A 17,940-nucleotide genomic window follows, 5' to 3' on the forward strand; every position below is an offset into this window, starting at 1 on the left:
ATGAATTTAGACGTTGGGTAACGCATCAGCCCTCTCAGGCTGTGAGGATGGAGCTGCACGGATCAGGCAGCTTCCATGACAGCTTTATTTCTCTCAGGCTGGAGGCTGGAGCAGATGGCGGGGTTTGTACCTGCTGAGGCCTCCATCCGTGGCTTGTGTGTGGCGGCCACACTCTGAGATTTCATTTAACCCTACTGACATATGTAAGGCCACATGCCAAACATGGTGACATGCTGGGGGACTGGGGTTGGGACTTGAACACGTGGACTGTGGAGGGACACAATTCAGCATGCAGGCTGGTATCGCTTCCTGAAGCTTGCATTTGCATCTTTCAGAATAAGGTTGTCACGTGACATTGGCCAGGAGACCAGTATGACAGGTCTCAAGTGATACCAAAATGACCTGGGCCACTCCTGACCACAGTCTACTGCCCAGAACTGTGCCCACGCAGTCACAGGGCCTTGGGAATGTGGAAGGATCAGGGGTGTCGCCCAAGCATAAACAGTCATACCTTCGCTGCTAAGTGCACCGGGGTCCAGAGTGTGCCCTGGAGGATTTTCAAAATATTTTATAATGTTCTCTTTTTGTTCTGCCTGGGGTGGGAAAGATAGAGAAAAATGAATAAGACATAAAAGAAGAAAAATAATACCTCCCAAGGAATTGAGGTAGCGCATTTTAGTCTTAAGTTTTTCCCCAATAAACACTGCGTGACAGGCTCCCTGGTGAGGAGACAGGATACAAAGGTACCATCCTGACCTAAAGAGCCAGCACAGGTGAAGGAAGGGCCCCCTGGAGGAGCGTGGGCACCTCGCTCAGTGGACAGGAGCTGCAGTGGCTTTCCTGGAAGACAGCACAGGCCAGCTGAAGGCGACCTCGACCCTGGAGGAGATGGGACAAGCTTCCTCAACAGCAGGCACATAAACCTGTGAGTGTGTGTTGGCCCTGCGTATCCCACTGGCCCCTCTCTCCGCCCTGCTCTCTGGCTTGTGTGACCCAGAAGGTTCCCATCGTGGCAGCAGGGTGTTGTGAACAAGAGCTCTGAGAGAGAAGCAGGAGGCCAGAGAGACAGACTGGGGTTGCACAGTCCTTCACTAAGGACCACTCATGTGGCTTCCCCTCCAAACCTCTCCATGACAGGGACCAAGCTTCCAGCATGGTCATCTTTGGGGAACATACTCAAGCCATGGGGGGGAGGGGTAGGAGACCAATAAGGTGGCTGCAGGAGGGATAAGCACAACAGCTGTCTACAGCGGGGTGGCTTGGGTGATGGTGGTGGGGACCTACAAGGTGGTCCACACGTGGGGCTCCACAGGCCAATTCAGCTCCACACCTTGTAGTCTCTGTTGAAAACCCAGAGCCTTTCATTCAGTTTTGGAAATGTTAAAATTCTTCCAGGTCACATCTGTCTCTCCCTCAGCTCAGTCGCCCCACCCAACTAGTTTAAAAACAAGATGTTGAAGTAAATTGGAATCGAATCATGAAATTGTTTTCCCCTGCTCCTTCTGGGAGGGAGCCAGAGGTACCTGCTGGGGCTCATCTCTGACGAGAAAAACCGGAGCACAGGCAGGCATTACGGGAACCTGTCCCACCTTGTAACGGCTACTTGGAGAATAAACACAACGTTGTTCCTTCTCTTCTCACAGCTTGAGAATTGGATTCCAGGTTTCTGAAAGCCAAGATAGCTATGTATGCAATGAGGTAAATACAGACAAACACCTGAAGACACCCCAAAGGCATGAGGACTCCTCCCGAGAAGCCACCTAGCGAGGGGCGTTAGGAGAGGGTTTCGGAAGAGAGAACTCAGACCTCGCGCGGTGCCTGGGACTGAGCCAGATGCCGGCCGTCACTTGGGAAGGATGGATGCCTGGGACTGAGCCAGATGCCGGCCGTCACTTGGGAAGGATGGATGCGCCCTCGGCCCGCGAGCCGGAAGGGCCCGGGCGGGCGGAGAGGAGGCACTAGCAAGCGGGGAGGAGAGAATCCGGGCTGGCGCTGGCGCGGGACAGCCAGGGGACTTCTGGAGCAGCAGCGCGGGGCTGGCCAACGCATCTGTAGCTGCGCCGATGAGCCTGCTTGTTCCCCGTCAGGCTCCCAGAGCGCGAGAGTCTGCACAAGCTGAGCGACCGACGCACTGTAAACCCGAGCAAGGCGCACGGAGACGTTTGCAACGCAGCAATGAGGAGTCAACACGCCTTGCCTGGAGCCCAGCTCCGCGTGCTCCCCCGCGCTCAGTCCATCCTTCTTGCCAAGTCCCCTGTCCTGAGTGTCTTTTTGAGAGTGGGCAACCCTGCCAAGTGCCACCAGCGTAAAGCCAGGTCGGGAAAGTGACGGTGTCCTCACCCGTCCCATTCGCCAGATCTGATCCCGTGGGACTTGGGGCTCCCGGAAGTTCAAGTCGCTGTGAAAGGTGAACCTTCTCCCGCAGCGCGGCCGTCCAGGCAGCCAGGACATCGCAACTTAAGACATGGAAGCAGGCTCCCAGAGCTGCTTCAAGAAAGAGGCGGGAGGCATGGCCTAAGCGTGCGGGGATAGTTTAGGGGGCTAATGCCAGTGTGCCTTGTACTGCAGTGGTTTGTAAAATTTTAGCATTTACCATTGGGTTTGATTGCACTCTGTTCTCTGGGTGAAGAGTTTTTGTAAGTCTTGTTCCTATAGTGTGTGTGCGTGTGCATGTGCATGTGTCTGTGCACGTGTGTGTGCGTATGTGTGTACGTGTGTGTGAAGATATGAGAAAAGGACTGACCCTGGGATAGCATTTTGAGGAGGGCTTTGGACTGTCCCAAGCTGTGCCCTGGGGATTTTGAGCCAACGACAGCTAGACGTCCGGAGTCCATCAGGAAGTCACCTTCTGGTGACGCTTGAGTTTCCACCTCAGAATGTCCTGCTTGAGGAAGGGGCAGCACACAGAATGCCCGATACTGCAACAGGTCTCAGGATCTGAGGACGGGATGAGCTCCTCTGGTGGCCCGGGCAGGGTGGCGAGCAGCTGGCGGCCCCTCCGGCTTTGAGTTTGTCATTTTACCTTGCCATCTGGGGGTTAGTGCCCTAGCGCAGGACACTCCAAGAACAAGAACAAAAATCCCAGATGTACTGGGCATTAGTTAGCAGCATGTCAAAAACTGTAAGAATATTTTTCTTCAGTCCCATAAAGTATTTGTTATAATTCCAGTGTGTGCCAACCAAAGAGCAAATGAAATTTTATTTACTTTATCTATCTATTTTTTATTTTTAGAGAGTATGCAAAATTATGACAAAAACACATTGGAAAGGATACAGCATTTCACTAAACAAAATAATATGAACCCAACAATGTTGTATTGCAATGTTGTCTTCAACTTAGTTACTTAATTTTTAATCATTTATTTATTTATTTGGTACAGGGTCTCGCTATGTAGCTTGTATTTATAATGATCTTCCTGTCTCAGCCTCCCTAGCTGAGATTACAGGTATGCAGCACCATACCAGGTTTCAGTGGCTGGCGTGGCATGCCTGGGGTTCCAGGGCCAGCACTGGGATAACCAGGGATCAAACCTGGGTCCTTGTACTAGCCAGTCTAGACTTCCAGAGCTCTAGCCAGGCAGGTGCTTACACCACTGTGCTATCTCCCCAGCCCCAACTTAGTTATTTAGACTACCCAGTATATGCATGTAAAATTTGAGGAAAAATGTTATACGAAATTAAAAAGAGAGGGCTGGGGAGATGGCTCAGTGGAATAAGTGCTTCCATGGCAAGCCCAAGGGCCTGAGTTCAATCCTCGGTTCCACACACACACACACACAAAAAAAAAGAAATTAAAAAGAAAAAAATTGAGCATTAATTGCTCCTTTCCATAGTACAGCAGAAAGCAGCAGTACGGTTGTCCAGGCCATCCTCCATCTGTACAGAGACACACCTCTCCCCGCCCTTCTCCTCATCTCAGTATTTCCTTCTCTTGGAACAGATCCTTTCCCTTTCCCCAGCATCTACTGGGCCTTTCAGATGGGAAACATTTTCTTGTAATCAACTATCATGCTGACGGTCAGGAAATATGACTCATGTGCTTTCACTTTCAAAATAATAACTTTGACTTATTACACCATACACATATCAGAGGTTCTTTGCAAGGGAATAATAGAAGATGATAGTACAGAAGAGAAGATTTAAAAATCCTACCCCAAAATGTATGTCATTTTTTTTTTCTGAAGACCCTTCCAGAGTCCTTCTTTAAGTGACCCTGGGACTGAACCCAGGGCCTTCATACTGAGCTGCATCCCCAGCCCTTTTTAAATTTTTATTTTGACGCAGAATCTCTAAGTTACTATGTCACCCAGGCTGGGCTTGGCTTGCGAGCTTCCTGCATCAGCTCTGAGGGTGTGGGACTGTAGTGTGCGCCACTGTGCCGATCCCTAGCGCTCTCTAGGTGCAGGCGGGTTGGGCCGTGGAGGGACACAGCGGGTCGTGTGCTCTGTTGCTAGCAAGTCACTGTGATGCCAGAGTGCTTCGTCCAGGAGATGAAGCGCAGGTCCTGGTGTCCCACAGCTGTCATGTGTTTAGTCCAGTGACTGCTGTTCTATGCTCAGACCATCCTGATAAAGATGATCTTTACGGGGCCAGGGAGATGGCTCAGTAGAATAAGCGCTTGCCTGGCAAGCACAAGGGCCTGAGTTCAACCCTGGTCATGAAGAAAAAAAGATCTTTACATCTAGGAGACCAGACACATCTAGAACTACGTTCCGAGGTCCAGAAGCATGTACATAATGAAGCGCTGGACATTTATTACCAAACTGCCAGCCAGAAAGGTTGCCCCAAATTGCATCATTATCAGCAGTGTCAGAATGGTGTCAACAGTGTCCTCTTGTGTAAGTCTGCAGTCGCTTACAACTAAGTGAAACCTTTTTCATGGGATCATTTTGCATGTATGTTTATTTTCTGTCTTTCTTGCCCAAGATGTCTTCAATTAGTGTATTTATAGTTTCTGTTAAAGTCTTTTATTAAGCACTTGTTATTTATACTCCACCTCAAAAAGGCGTTGACACAACTTAGTTTTTTTACAACAAATTAAAAATAAAAATGAATTCAAAATATAAAAATACTCTAAAAGTAACGCACTAGAATAGAAGTAGTGACTGAGCAAACATACACAGCCTGTACTGCATGGCTGCTACAACTGGCGGCCATAGGCCTGGACTCTAGACTGCAGGTGGAGAAAGGCATATTTCTGTCAGCATGACAAAACGCCCTGGAACAACAGCTCACTGGAAGAAAGGTCTGTTTTGGCCCACCGTTTTGGCGCTCGCAGTCCACGCTTGGACAATTCCATCGCTTGTAGGATGGTGCTGCGGAAAATCCGGGGGAAAGCTGTGGAGGGGGAGGGGGAGGGAGAGGGGGGAGGAGGAGGAGCAGGAGGAGGAGGAGGAGGAGGAGGAGGAGGAGGAGGAGGAGGAGGAGGAGGAGGAGGAGGAGGAAGGCGGCTCGTTTTGCCGTGGCCGGAGTCAGAGGACAGGACAGGCGGAGAGCAGGCGAGCCTCCCCACTCAGCGCCAGGTGGCAGCCGCCGGGTCTGCATGAGCCTCCCACCGCTGCTCAGCCGGGAGCTCACCTGTGGGTTCCCCTGCCACACACGAGTGGCTCCTGGCCCAGTCGCCTTCCAGAGTCCGCCTGCGCCCCCAGGGGATGTGCTTTGCCTCACAACCGTGACAGAAACACAAACTTCTGAACTTTTTGTGGCAAAAAGTGAGCATATTGTTTTTCACAACAAATTCAAATTAATTATTCTATCAACATTTAAAAGACCTTATTATGAGAACATATATGAAGTTTGTACATACCACTGCTGAAATCGTCTTTGGACAAGAAAGTTAAGTTCATAGTGGTGGTCAAATAATTCTGCACTTCAGACACGGAAAGAGCTACAAGTGCCTGCCACGCACTGCTTCCTAGAGTTTGCATTTTAAGAGGCAACTGATGTAACTGAGAGGGGGACAGCAGCAGTGCAGCCCCAGCTCCTTGTTCTCTCAGGTGGGGACCTTGCTGCTGTCCCTCTAGTTCGTAGAAGCCCTTCTTATCCTGGTGATGATTTCAGTCATGACTGCACTCTACCGGCCCCTCTGGTGAGACTGCACTAGGAGCCTGTGGCATCAAAGTGCAGAAGCATGGGCCGGCCAGATAGCTCAGCAGATTAAAGCACCTGAAAGCAGGCACAGGGACTGGAGTTCAATCCCCGGGCCTGCCATGCTGGCTCTGTCCCTGGGGCACACTGAGACAGCAATTGAGACCGGGCGCAGTGGAGTGCGCCTATAATCCCAGCTCTTGGGAGGCTGTAAACAGGTAGATCACTACGAGTCTGATCTAGTAGTAAGACCCTGAACACCCTGTAGACCTTTCCCTAAAAAACAAAAAAAACAATTTTTTTAAAAAGTGCAGAAGCAAAACCTCCTCAAACCACCACTCATAATTATGCACACATACATTCTTGTCTCCAGGGACTTATTTAGCTATGAAATCGTAAAATCTCTGTTGTTGACTGGCATTGGTTCAACGACTGATGTTTGGAAAATACATGGATTCAGGAAATTGAGGCCAAGAACGCTCAAGTGTACTTCCCAGAATTATTCGGTTAATTGGTAGTCACGCTGGGGCCATCGCTGCAGCCTTCTGCTTTCTGATTCCCAAACAAGAATAATGAGTTTCTGATGGGAGGTAGGGAAGTGCAGAATCAAAGGCCAAAGCTTGGAGGTGAGCAGAGGGTGTCTGTCTGGAGGAAGGCATTCAAGGATTGGGCTGGGAGAGGCTGTGGAATGGAATCCCAGACACGGGAGAGCTCCAGTGGCTGGTGTAGTCGTGGGCAGCAAGGACTGTGGGGGGGCCTCAGGAGCCGGATGTGCAAAATGAAACAGTAGAAGACTCAAAGAAAAAAAAAGAACTAAAACAGAGAAGTTGGGTGCAAAGCAGTTTAGTACAAATGAAATCTTTGTCATTTTGTGGCAGAGACAGCAAATCTGGAAGGAAGACTTTGTAAAGCAGGCTGGCCTGGGATTCACAAAGTAACTGAGGCAGGTCTCAAACCCACAACCCTGCTGCCTTGGCCTCCTGGTGCATAATGAGCAGTGCAGGAACAATGTTCTCTGTTGCCCACGTCAGCCCCAAGTCCCAACAAATCAATATTTTAGAAAGCAATTTCTATCAGCTAGAGTGCCACTGTTGATCAGACACTCCAGGAGGAAGCAGAAGATCTTAAATACCTAGAAGTATGTGAGCGAGGAATCTACATGTGGACATCCTTCCGGAATGCACGCCGATAGGCACATGTTGTGTGCGCCTAACACCCTTGTGATGAGTCTCCAAAGGAGAAAGGAGGAAACCATGGAAGAAAACTCTCTCGAGCTGAGGAAGCTACTGCTTTTCATAGAGCCAAGACCCACCGAGCACTAAGAATTGTTAACAAAATAAAAAAGAAAGACAAAAACAGTACATCCTACCTTTGTGCATGTTTATGAAATTTCAAAATCCCGTGAATGATAATAATAAATCTTAACCACTTCCAGAGAGAAAGAACACACTGAGATGAGAGACTCGAAACTTCCGATCTTATCACACTCCTCAGCATCATGAGACAATGACAAGCATCAAATTCTAAACATTATCCTTCTGAACTTGGAGATTTCTACCTAGCTGCACTGTCCATCGGGGGGTCAAAATAACTTTTTCTGAGAACCAGAATATACATCCCTTAAATGCCCAATTCAGCTAAATGGAAAACGTTGACTTCAACCGACAAACATGGAATGGAGGCCATGCCAGCTGAGTCTGAACACTGTCAGAACCTGGATCCCAGCTGGCCCAAAGTAAGGTGGCCCTGGCAGCCCTGACCTTGAGGCCTGGCAGATTTGGAAGCAGAGTGCAAGCCTCCCTTCTTCACAAGCTCAAGGGACCCAGTGGGCTCTCCAATGATGCCTTGGGTGACGTACAGAGCAGCCCAAGGACGGCCCGGGAACTGTGTTCCAGTTCTCTGACGGCTCCTGGGGAAGGTCTCAGGTAGGGTGACCACACAGCCGGGCTCCTCAGGACAGGCCGGGCAGTGCTTTTTGCACTGAAGGTGCCTGGTTGGGGTAGCACGTGGGTGCTACTGGACACTTCTGTGTCTGGGGCTTCAGTACATTTGCTGGGTGGGTTAAACGTCCTGAAGACACAATTCTCCTTGTTTGGGGAAGATTTGCAGCTTGAGTCATTTCCCACGCATAACAGATGAATGACACGTGCATCAGTTTTTCCTGGCTCAAATTAAATTCATTGTTAACTACCAACCCTTGAGGGTTGTCAAGAGGTCTGGGCTGTGCACCCTGCCCCCCCTCGAGGATCCATACAACCTCTGGCTCACTTTTTACTTTTTTCTCTTCCTTCCTTCCTTCCTTCCTTCCTTCCTTCCTTCCTTCCTTCCTTCCTTTCTTTTTTTTTCAGTACAGAGACTTGAACCCAGGAGCTTGCACGTGCCAGGCAAGTGCTCTACCACTGAAGTACTCTTCAGCCTTCTTTAGTTTATTTTTCAGCTACACCTTGCTAAGTTGCCCAGGATGGCTTCAAACTTGACAACTAGCTGGCATTACAGGTGTGCACCACCAGGTTGGCACCTCTCTTCATCTTGACATTGACCCCTGAGTCCTGGGGCTTCAGGCAAGCATGCTCCTTAGCTATGGGATGGTTGTAGCCACATCAGCTACTTGAGGAGCCCTAAAGAGAGGCCTTGTGTGGTCCCTCCACCCACCACAGGTCCTCAGGCCCTGCAGCTCGTGCTGGCCCCACTTCAGATCGTGCCAACCCCAGGTGGGGCCCGCTGGCAGGGCTCCATCCTTGTGCTGTATGGAGCCCCATCCATCCTCCTTCTCTTGGGCATTTGTAATCTTTCCCAACCTGCCTGGTATATTTTTTGAAACTCTAGACCTCGATCCCTCAGGAGGAAAGAAGGAGTAGAACAGGGCAGGTGCTGGGGTCCACTGTCCTGGGCAGGAGAGCCTAGCAGAAAAAACAACAACAATTCACTATTAGGATTAATTAGGGAAGAGAGGCTCAGGATTCAGGCAGGTTATAGAATTTTAATAAAAAATGCTCTGGGCTAAAACATGGAGTCGAGATGTGCTCCAAAATAAAAGCGACTTCAGCAAATACAATGTAAGGATTACTCTTTAATGTAGAATGGGACCTTGGTGGAGGACGCTGACTTGATCGCTTAATGCCTCAGAAGCTGCCACCAGACAAAGGCGCCCTTGACAGAACTCTGCAGAGGAGCTCCTGGCATAAAGCATGCGGAAAACAACGGCAGCCCCTCGCCGTCTGGTCACTCTCTCTCGCTGGCATCAAATGCCCAGTGTCTGCAGTGTGGAGGAGGAGAGGCTTACATGGACTTCTGGGCGCTCGGGAGGATTCAGTCCACAGTCAGCTGGCTCCCAGCCAGGGAGGACCGCTGGAAGGGTGTGGCGGAGGACAGCTGCTCACATCACGGTGGCCAGGAGGCATCGAGCAAAGGGGGAGGAGCAGGGGGGAGATCCACATTCCAGGCCACTGCTCAGTGACCTTCTAAACGGTGCCTCCAAACATAGCACAGCAGCTGCAAACTCATCTGTGCACTAATATACCAGTGAGATGGCACCCCACAATCCAGTCTCCTTCCACACACAGACGTGTTGGGGGCACCCTAGACCTAAACCACAATGCTTATTCAAAATCCTAATGCCCCATTCAGGATTGGGCATGGTAGGCCACTGCTCAACACTGGTGAATAAATACGAGGACTTCAGGGGGCGTGCACACTCAGAACTGCTCTCCCGCAGAGAGGAGAGGGGGAGTGGAAGAGAGGAGCCCTGCGCTTTAGAAGATTTTCATCTTCCCCCTTGATCTGCCTCATTTACTTGGTAAAAACCTGTTCTTAAGTTGGCTTTGCTTTGGTCTATACTTATCTGAATTATAGCTCTGGAAAGGGCAGATTCTGAATTAATGAAGGCTTTCAGTTTAGTGATCCTTTTCCTGGGCGTGATCAGGAAGTCAAGTCACCCTCAGTGGTTTGAGCAAGGAGTGGGAGTGGGGTGAAAGGGTTTACAACTTCATGGCTTCTGGGAGCCTCGTAGGGAAACAGCCTGCACACCCACGCCCAGGCCTGCTCGGGCCGGTGCAGGGTCTTGGGGGACACAGGAAAGAGCGTGCCCTCTCTGAAAGGTCAAGCCATAGGAAACTGTTCAGTGAGAAAGGCCATCTTTTCAAGGCAGATTACCCCACACAAAAACAGCTGCAGGCCACAGGTAGTGCAAAGTGTGTTCTCACGCAAAGAGATTACAAAGAAAGGAGCACACACCAGAAACTTCTTTCTCTGTGAGGTGCAGGATGGAGGGTGTTTTCCTTAAGTGCTCTTAATTTTGAATTTTCTTCATGTATAACTTTGCAATTAAAAATTTTCAGCTGACTCTTATCCACAGCAGTTGGGTTTTTTGAAGTTGCTGCAGGCACGGAGCTGGCAAACTCAGAGCCCTGGCTCTGGAGGAAGCACAGGACCCAGGTCCTGAGAGCCTCCAGGCACTACAGTCTCATCAGCTGGTCCATAAGTAACCCTGCCTTTGTGCTTCTGCTTCAAGTTGTCTTGTATTGTGCAGCCCTTTCTCACCAGGAACTAATTACAGGCAGTATTTCTTTATAATAAAACACCAACTAACAAGGTTTAGTATTCCTCTGACCCTAGGTAGGTAATGTGACCATAAATTTCACTGACTTTCATCATCACAGCAATTCTTTATTCACTATGCTCTTTTTTAGAAAAAAAAAATCAATCATCAAATCACAAGCCCACAAATCTAGCTAACGTCATTGTTCACAGTAGATGTGATGTAAGCACCTTCCAGAGCAGTTGGCATACAGATTGACCAATTCCTTTTCTGTTTCCCTGGTGCACCATGTTAATGACTCATAACCTTGAACTTGTGGCCAAGAGCTCTGTGCCCAGACACAGCCTCTGTGCAGGCACCTCCCAGCCTTTTTTCAATTGGGAACATCAATTGCCTGTATTCTGGGCTGAAGTGGAAGGCAGGGTAACCACCACCATGTTCCTCCTCCACTGGGAGTGGCCATCACCGTGCTCCTCCTCCACTGGGAGTGGCCATCACCGTGCCCCTCCTCCACTGGGAGTGGCCATCACTGTGCCCCTCCTCCACTGGGAGTGGCCACCACCTTGCCCCTCCTCCACTGGAAGTGGCCACCACCTTGCTCCTCCACTGGGAATGGTCATCACCTTGCCCCTCCTCTACTCGGAGTGGCCACTAGGCAGCTCCCAATTTGTTGTTCTTTTGGGGATCTGAGATGACCGAGAAAGCCCCCAGAGTGTTGGCCTGAGAGAAAAGGCAGCTGATGAATGCGGAATTCACACAGAGAGGGCAGACTCCAACCAGCAATGAATGCAAGTTTACCCTGTGCCAGTGGTGCACAGAGGCGCAGTCATCTGGATCACATTCCTGGTCTTCCAGGTAAATCGTGTGGCTGTACATTCGCTCACCCACCTTCTCTGAAAGCAGGGCTGCTCCTCAGCCCAGCTGATGTGCTTTCCACTAGGGAATCCTAATCCATAAAATTTAATGATATTTAATACGGTTTATGTTAGAGAGTGGTAATTTCCAATCAAAATCACCAGGCCCAGGTTTTATTTTTCCTCGTGGAATTTCATGCCTAAAGTGCTGAATAGAAGCAAGGTGTGCGAAATTCAAGCACAGCCTGATGGCGGGGCACCGAGGACAGAGCAAGCACTGTGAGAGCAGGCCCACGCTTGGCGGATTTGGTTTCACTGCCCTGGGCTTGGCCCCACCGGCACCTGGGCAAACAGACCCGCAGCCCTCCAAGCAGCCCGCCTGCCACATGGTTTGCCTGTGTAGGAGATTTAATTTAATTAACAGAAAACACCGTCAATAAACATGAGCTCAGTTCCAGACTCTGCCCTGGGCCCCAGGGGCTGGCAGACAGAGCTCTCCCTCAGTCCCAGCACAGCGCCCTCCCTCAGTGGCTCTTGTATGGCCATCAGCATCCTGCACTGTCCAGGCTCTTCCTGTCCACAGCTAGACAGGGTGCTGGGCCTCACATCTGGGCCCAGCTCCATAGGTAGGAAGCCCAGCTGCTCCGCAGGCTGGTGAGGAGAGGGCCCCAACAGGCCCAGCCTTCTCCTTCCTCATGGTCCCCAAAGGTTGTGGCATTGTCTGTGCTAAGGGCCACCTTTGGCAGAACAGGGACACTCCAGCCAGCTCTGGGAGCAAGAAAGGGAAGGGAAGTGGAAACCTGGCCAAGCTTGCAGTGCCTGAGGTCTGACCCTGGGGAGTGGAGGCTCTGCAGGGCTGCTGGTGCCAGCGTGGAGGATGAGGGCCAGGTGTCCCACGAGAAGTGCAGAAATGTTCCTCACAACAAGGTCCAGGTATGACCTCAGCCACTGCATCACAGAGCAGCTGAAATGGGGGAGGAAATGCTCAGCTACCATGCTGCCGTGGGGCTGTGGCAGCCGGAAAGCTGGACTGGAAACGCCAGGCCTGCTTCCCCCAATCGCAGGCCAAAGCAGAGGGCCCGCCCTTGACGGCTGATCTTGGCACACACCTGAGTTCTTATCTCCAGAACGCATAAGCAGAAAGCATCACCGGAAAACAATGAGGATTCGGACACTGTGCTGTGTGCCCGTCCAGACAGCCCCGCCTGTGCTTCCTGCTGCCCACAGAGACGTCAAAGCACACAGCACGGCCTTCAAGTCGCCACTGAGATGTTCCGGTCCAGGAACAACAAGGCAACGGATCCGACACGGCATGGGAATTAATGTAAGCAACCTCACGAGTGTGAGCGACCAGGCAGATCAGCACCCTTTGCTCTTGCTTCTGGCGCGGAGAGTAAAGTCTTCCTAAGCCGAGCTAAGCAGGGTGCTGGTGTGGCAGAGATGCCAGGACGCAGGTGCCAGCGAGGTTGCTCTGGCAGAGAGGCTGGGGAGGCCGGGGAGCAGATGATGGGCTTTGTGAGACAGGCAGCATGCTGGCTCCAGGGAACCAAGGAGATGGGCAGGGTCAGACCTCCTGGGTCCCCTGTCCCCCCACCGGAAGACACCTTGCTAAGAATCACTTTAAACCCCGCTCCACTCCCCACATATGCTCATCCTCTTGTCCTCATCTCCTCCCTGAGGGCCTTTGTGAGCTGTGACGGAAACACAGTGAGCGCTGCTGCCGGCGTCCCCTGAGGAGAGGGCAGCTTGGAAAGACTGACCCACCTCCGTCACCAGATCTGGCACAGCATGACGCACGCTCTTCCCCCAAATCAAAATGACTGTGAAGGTGAATGCTCGGGGTCAACTCAGGACATCGAGGCAGCCTTGGCAGCACCAGGGAAGACTGTCAGGAAAGAGAGCTCCAGCGCTGCTGCAGAAAAAGGCGAGAACGAGGGATCTGGGTGCTCAAAGTGGGGCGAGGATTTGAAGGTGGTTAATGGTGTCTTTGACTGTAATAGATAGTTTTAAACACTCAGCACATTTATGATCACACACACACACACACACACACACACACAATATATATATATATATATATATATTATGTGTTATGACAGTAAAACAGTTTCATAGCGATCAATTCACTAAGAAATGCCATCTTTATGCACATACATACACAGATATCTTTGCATACGTTTATATATGGAGAGGGAGAGGCAGCCTTTAAACATTCTTTACCTGAAGTGCTTAGGAACAGGAGTGTTTCTGGTATTTGTATTTTTCAGATTTGGAAATATTTGCATCAATTTTAACCATTTAACATCCTTAACCCAAAAATCTGAAACCCCAAATGTTCTTAAATCTGAGGTATTTCTTAGTACCACATTGACAACCAGAAGATTTCAGATTTTAGAGCATATGAGACTCTCCAGATTAGGCATGCTCAACATGCACTGTGCAGATCATGAATGGGATGTGTGTGTGTGTGTGTGTGTGTGTGTGTGTGTGTGTCCATGGGGCACTACCATCTCTCCTGGTCTCTGACACTGTCCTCACAGCAGGTCCCTCACCTGCCATCCTGGCCTCTGCTCTGCTGAGTAGCCACTGTTGTGCCCGTGACCGGAGGGACTGTGTGTGCCTGCTCACCACTGCAGCCTTGGAGTGAGGAGCAGAGCCTCGCATGGGCTGTGGAGCTTAGACACCGTGGAGGTAGGCACTGGAGAAGCTGGAGCATTTTAGGTCTAGGAAAATTCATGCCTTGGGAAAAAATCTCTTGGAAGTAGTCCTTGAATGGTCCTGTCTAGACTAGAAGTTAGGCTTTTCCTAAATCAAGCCATCAGTTCTATCCAGCATCTAACTTGGAGGGCCACAAGTCTCCTTTGTGGAGAGGCCTAGGCTTGTCTCAGCTCTCTGGGAGTGTCCTGTGGTTCATGGCAGGAAGCTGCAGGGTTGGGACTGGCTGCACATTGTGGGTGAAATATGTGGGGACCGAGTCATGGGTGACCATGCACCTCCAGTTCAGGGTCCCTGTGGAGAAAGGTGAGGCCACAGCAGGTCAGAGGTGCAGGTCAGTGCGGGAGCCTGGTGAGCCCCTTGGGCACTTGGGAGTGTCCTGGTGGTCACAGCAAGGGTACCCATGGGGCAGCCAGGAGGGTGGGAGCTGTCAGTGTGCACATAGGACAGGGTGGCACCTGGCAGCAACCATGTGTTTCTCATACATATCACTTTACCCTTTGATGTTCCCCATCAGGCTTGGAGACGTTTGTCTAGCTTTGTGCCATGTGGAAAGAGAAATATGAGTCAAGAAAATACAAATTTATGAACTCTTTAGTCTCCAGTTAATAAGGAAGAAAGATAGGCAGATTATTTCCATCAATGGCAATTACCTCTTATGTGTGTTCTCGTAGAGCCCAGAGAAGTGTCACTGGACACAAGAAGCGACAGAGGAGGAAGAAGAGAGTTGCAAGAGAACTCTGACAGTCACAGACCTGGTTAGGGCCCCAGCTTCCCAGGCCTCTTCCAGCTGAGCTCCAGCTGTGCCGGGTTGCAGCAAGAATCCAGAATCCAGAATGTGGATGAGCACACCCGGACCGGGCCCAGGATTTGCCAGGCCTTGGAGAGAAGCTGGCTGGGCAACATGGTCCAGAGAGGCAAAGGATCAAGCGAGGGCTGCCAGGAGGGCCGTCGAGGAGCCTGTGGACGCTAAGCTGCCAACGGGCTCCACCATGTCCCAAGGAGCATGGGGATGATCTAACACAGAGCAGTAGAGGCTCCCGGGCTCTGCAGAACAAGGGAGCAGGGTTAGGAAGGGCACAGCAGGTACCAGAGCTGGTACCACTGCCAAAGAGTCATGTGGCCTTGAGTCCAGCATGGACAGGCCCATGTCACTGAATGCAGCAGGTGACCATGAATGGGACAAGGTACTGACCAAGAATCAACGTTGGCTCTGGGTGCAGTGATGATGTGCAGGTGCCGCCCAACCCCAGGTGAGACCCTGCAAGGAGGAGGTGGTTGTAGGGCAGGAAGGAGATCCTGAGACAGGTTGGATTTAACTCCAGAACTACCAAGAAACCACTCAACTGGGCTGAGCTTGCTTGAAAGTAGACTGAGGTTTCTGTCTTTAGGCAAGAGAGAGACACAAAGAACAAAGTTTAAGTATGTGGAGGCTTGTGTCCCTGAGCCCGTGACGTGGAAAATCAGACTCTGCCATGAGCAAAGGCTGAAGCCAGACAGCACAGGCCTCGGGGTGCTGTTACCAGGTTGAGGGGTGGTGGGCGCTGTCGTCCCTGGTGGTGAGCAAGGCCTTCATCTCTCACGCATTAGCATGTTAATTCTCCACCAAATGTGGGGTGAGCCTGAGCTCCCCATTCCAGAGACAGAACTTGGGGCATGAGCATGAGGGAATGTGGCCAGCATCACCCGGCCAGAGGCATGGGGCAGAATACATTCCCAGCAGGGCTGCAGAGTAGAGGAGGGCCCAGAGGGCAGAACCCATGGGGCTCACCAGTCCTCTAAAGAAGGCAGAGGAAGGGACAGGAGGAAGAGAGCCCTTCAGAGGTGACCCAGGAAGGAAAGCTGAGATGCTGGGAAAAGCCGGTGCCTCTGTCCTGTCCTCCAGAGGTGGCACCTCAACCACAGCTCTGTTAGGGCACACGGAGACACAAAGGAGACCACTAAGGAGCAGAGTTTAAGCAAAGTGCCAGGATTTACTGCAGACTCAGTGCAGTAGAGCCGAGGGCAGAAAGCCCAGTGGCCTGAGCAGGGGCATGGGAAGAAGGGTCGCTGTGAGGGCTGATTCGCAGTCAGCAGGGGTGGAAGGGAAGCAGGTGAGGGTGTGGAAACGAGATGGAGTTCAGCAGGGTCCTAGGAGGTGCCGAGGGAGCGCAGTCTGCAGAGTGACAAATGCCTCACATGTGAGACCTCAGACCATCTAGCCACCTGCTGCAATAATTTTCAAGGTCTCAGAGAACTGAAAAATCAAATGTGTCATGGAGGAGCCGCTGCACCCCACTATCCCACTGACAGCTTGCAGTGTGTCCATGTTGTGCTACAGAAATAGGCAAGATGTCCTGGCCTCGGGTTGGGGGGTAGGTGGAAAGGTGTGAGATTTCTAAGAACACACACAGGGATGAACAAAGAATGGGGGAGGTGAATCGTGTGCAGTGGGTACAGCCACCAGCCGAACGGAGGCGACTCAAGCAAGGAAAGGGTCTTCTCCAATCAGTCTCTTGAGGCTGAGTGAGCAGAGCGGAGACCAAGGAATGGGCGGCCATCAGGAAGTCAGACTTGGTGGAGGGACTGTGACCAGTACTGGGCTTTTGGAGCACAACTCAAGCTGTATCTAGACGGCCACATAGAGCAAGGGGGAGAGCGGAGACAAGTGCCAGAGACAGGAGGAGACGACAGGATGTAAATGACACTTTCCTGACCTGCAGAGGAGGTGGAGACTAGCAGCAAGCCACGCAGAGGAAGGGCCAGCGGTCGGGTGTCAGAGGCAGCCTCAGTGTGTCTGTGCTGTCCGGAGAGGGAGATGGGACCGCCTAGGATGGGATCGAGACCTCCCAGGTTTCAGACCAGGAGTTAGGGTAAACCAAGGCAAAGTTGATCCCACTGAGACAGGTGGAGTTTAAGCAACGTGCAAGGACTTTATTGCAGACTGGGTGCAGCGAGCCAAGGGCAGAAGACCACTGGCCCCAGGCAAGGGATGGGAGCATGTTTTACAGGTGAGTTTAGGTAAGGGAGGGGGCATCAATTAGGGATCCACATTTTGGGCTTCTGAGCAGGGGTCTGGGGCTGGCTGAGAGGGCAGTGCTGGGCACGGGAGTGCTGGCGGGCACAGCGCGTCTCTTAGGGTTTCTCTCAGAATCAGCTGTCTGCAGTTTGAGCTGTGCAGGGCAGCTGCCGGCTTCCTGCTGAACATGTGACCCTGCAGTGTGAAGGGCAGGTTTGCTCGGGGAGTTCTGCTTCCCTAGCTGGCCAGGGATCTAATTTGGAGACCTGACAGCTCACTGTGCTTGGTGACTGGGACCTTGCTGTTGCTAATAGTAGCAGGTTTCAAGGACCAAAGAGGACCAATGAGGGGCTGTGGTGGCCTGGACCACAAAAGGCGCTGGGGACACAGAGAACATGACCAACACTTTCGTTTTTTTTTTTTTTTTTTTTTTCCTTTTGAAAAATATTTATTGAGTATAAATAAATGTCCTATACATTAAATATCAAGAAATATTCATTATTGGTTACAAGTCAGACTGTAATACTGAAGAAACCACAGAATTAAATGTCCACTCATGGTAAAGTAGTGACAATTCCATTCCAATACTGGACACAGTACTTTGCTCACAAGACACCACAAAACCTATCAAAATTCCATCATTAAGCCACCTATAATACCACAACAGAAAATGGTACTGAAACATAACATGAACAGTCTTAAAATTCTCTTTATATTAGCAATTTATCAAGGTCACATTGAAACTGTAG

The sequence above is a fragment of the Octodon degus genome, unplaced genomic scaffold (assembly GCF_000260255.1).
Source record: "Octodon degus isolate 3935 unplaced genomic scaffold, OctDeg1.0 scaffold00089, whole genome shotgun sequence".
Taxonomy (NCBI): Eukaryota; Metazoa; Chordata; class Mammalia; order Rodentia; family Octodontidae; genus Octodon; species Octodon degus.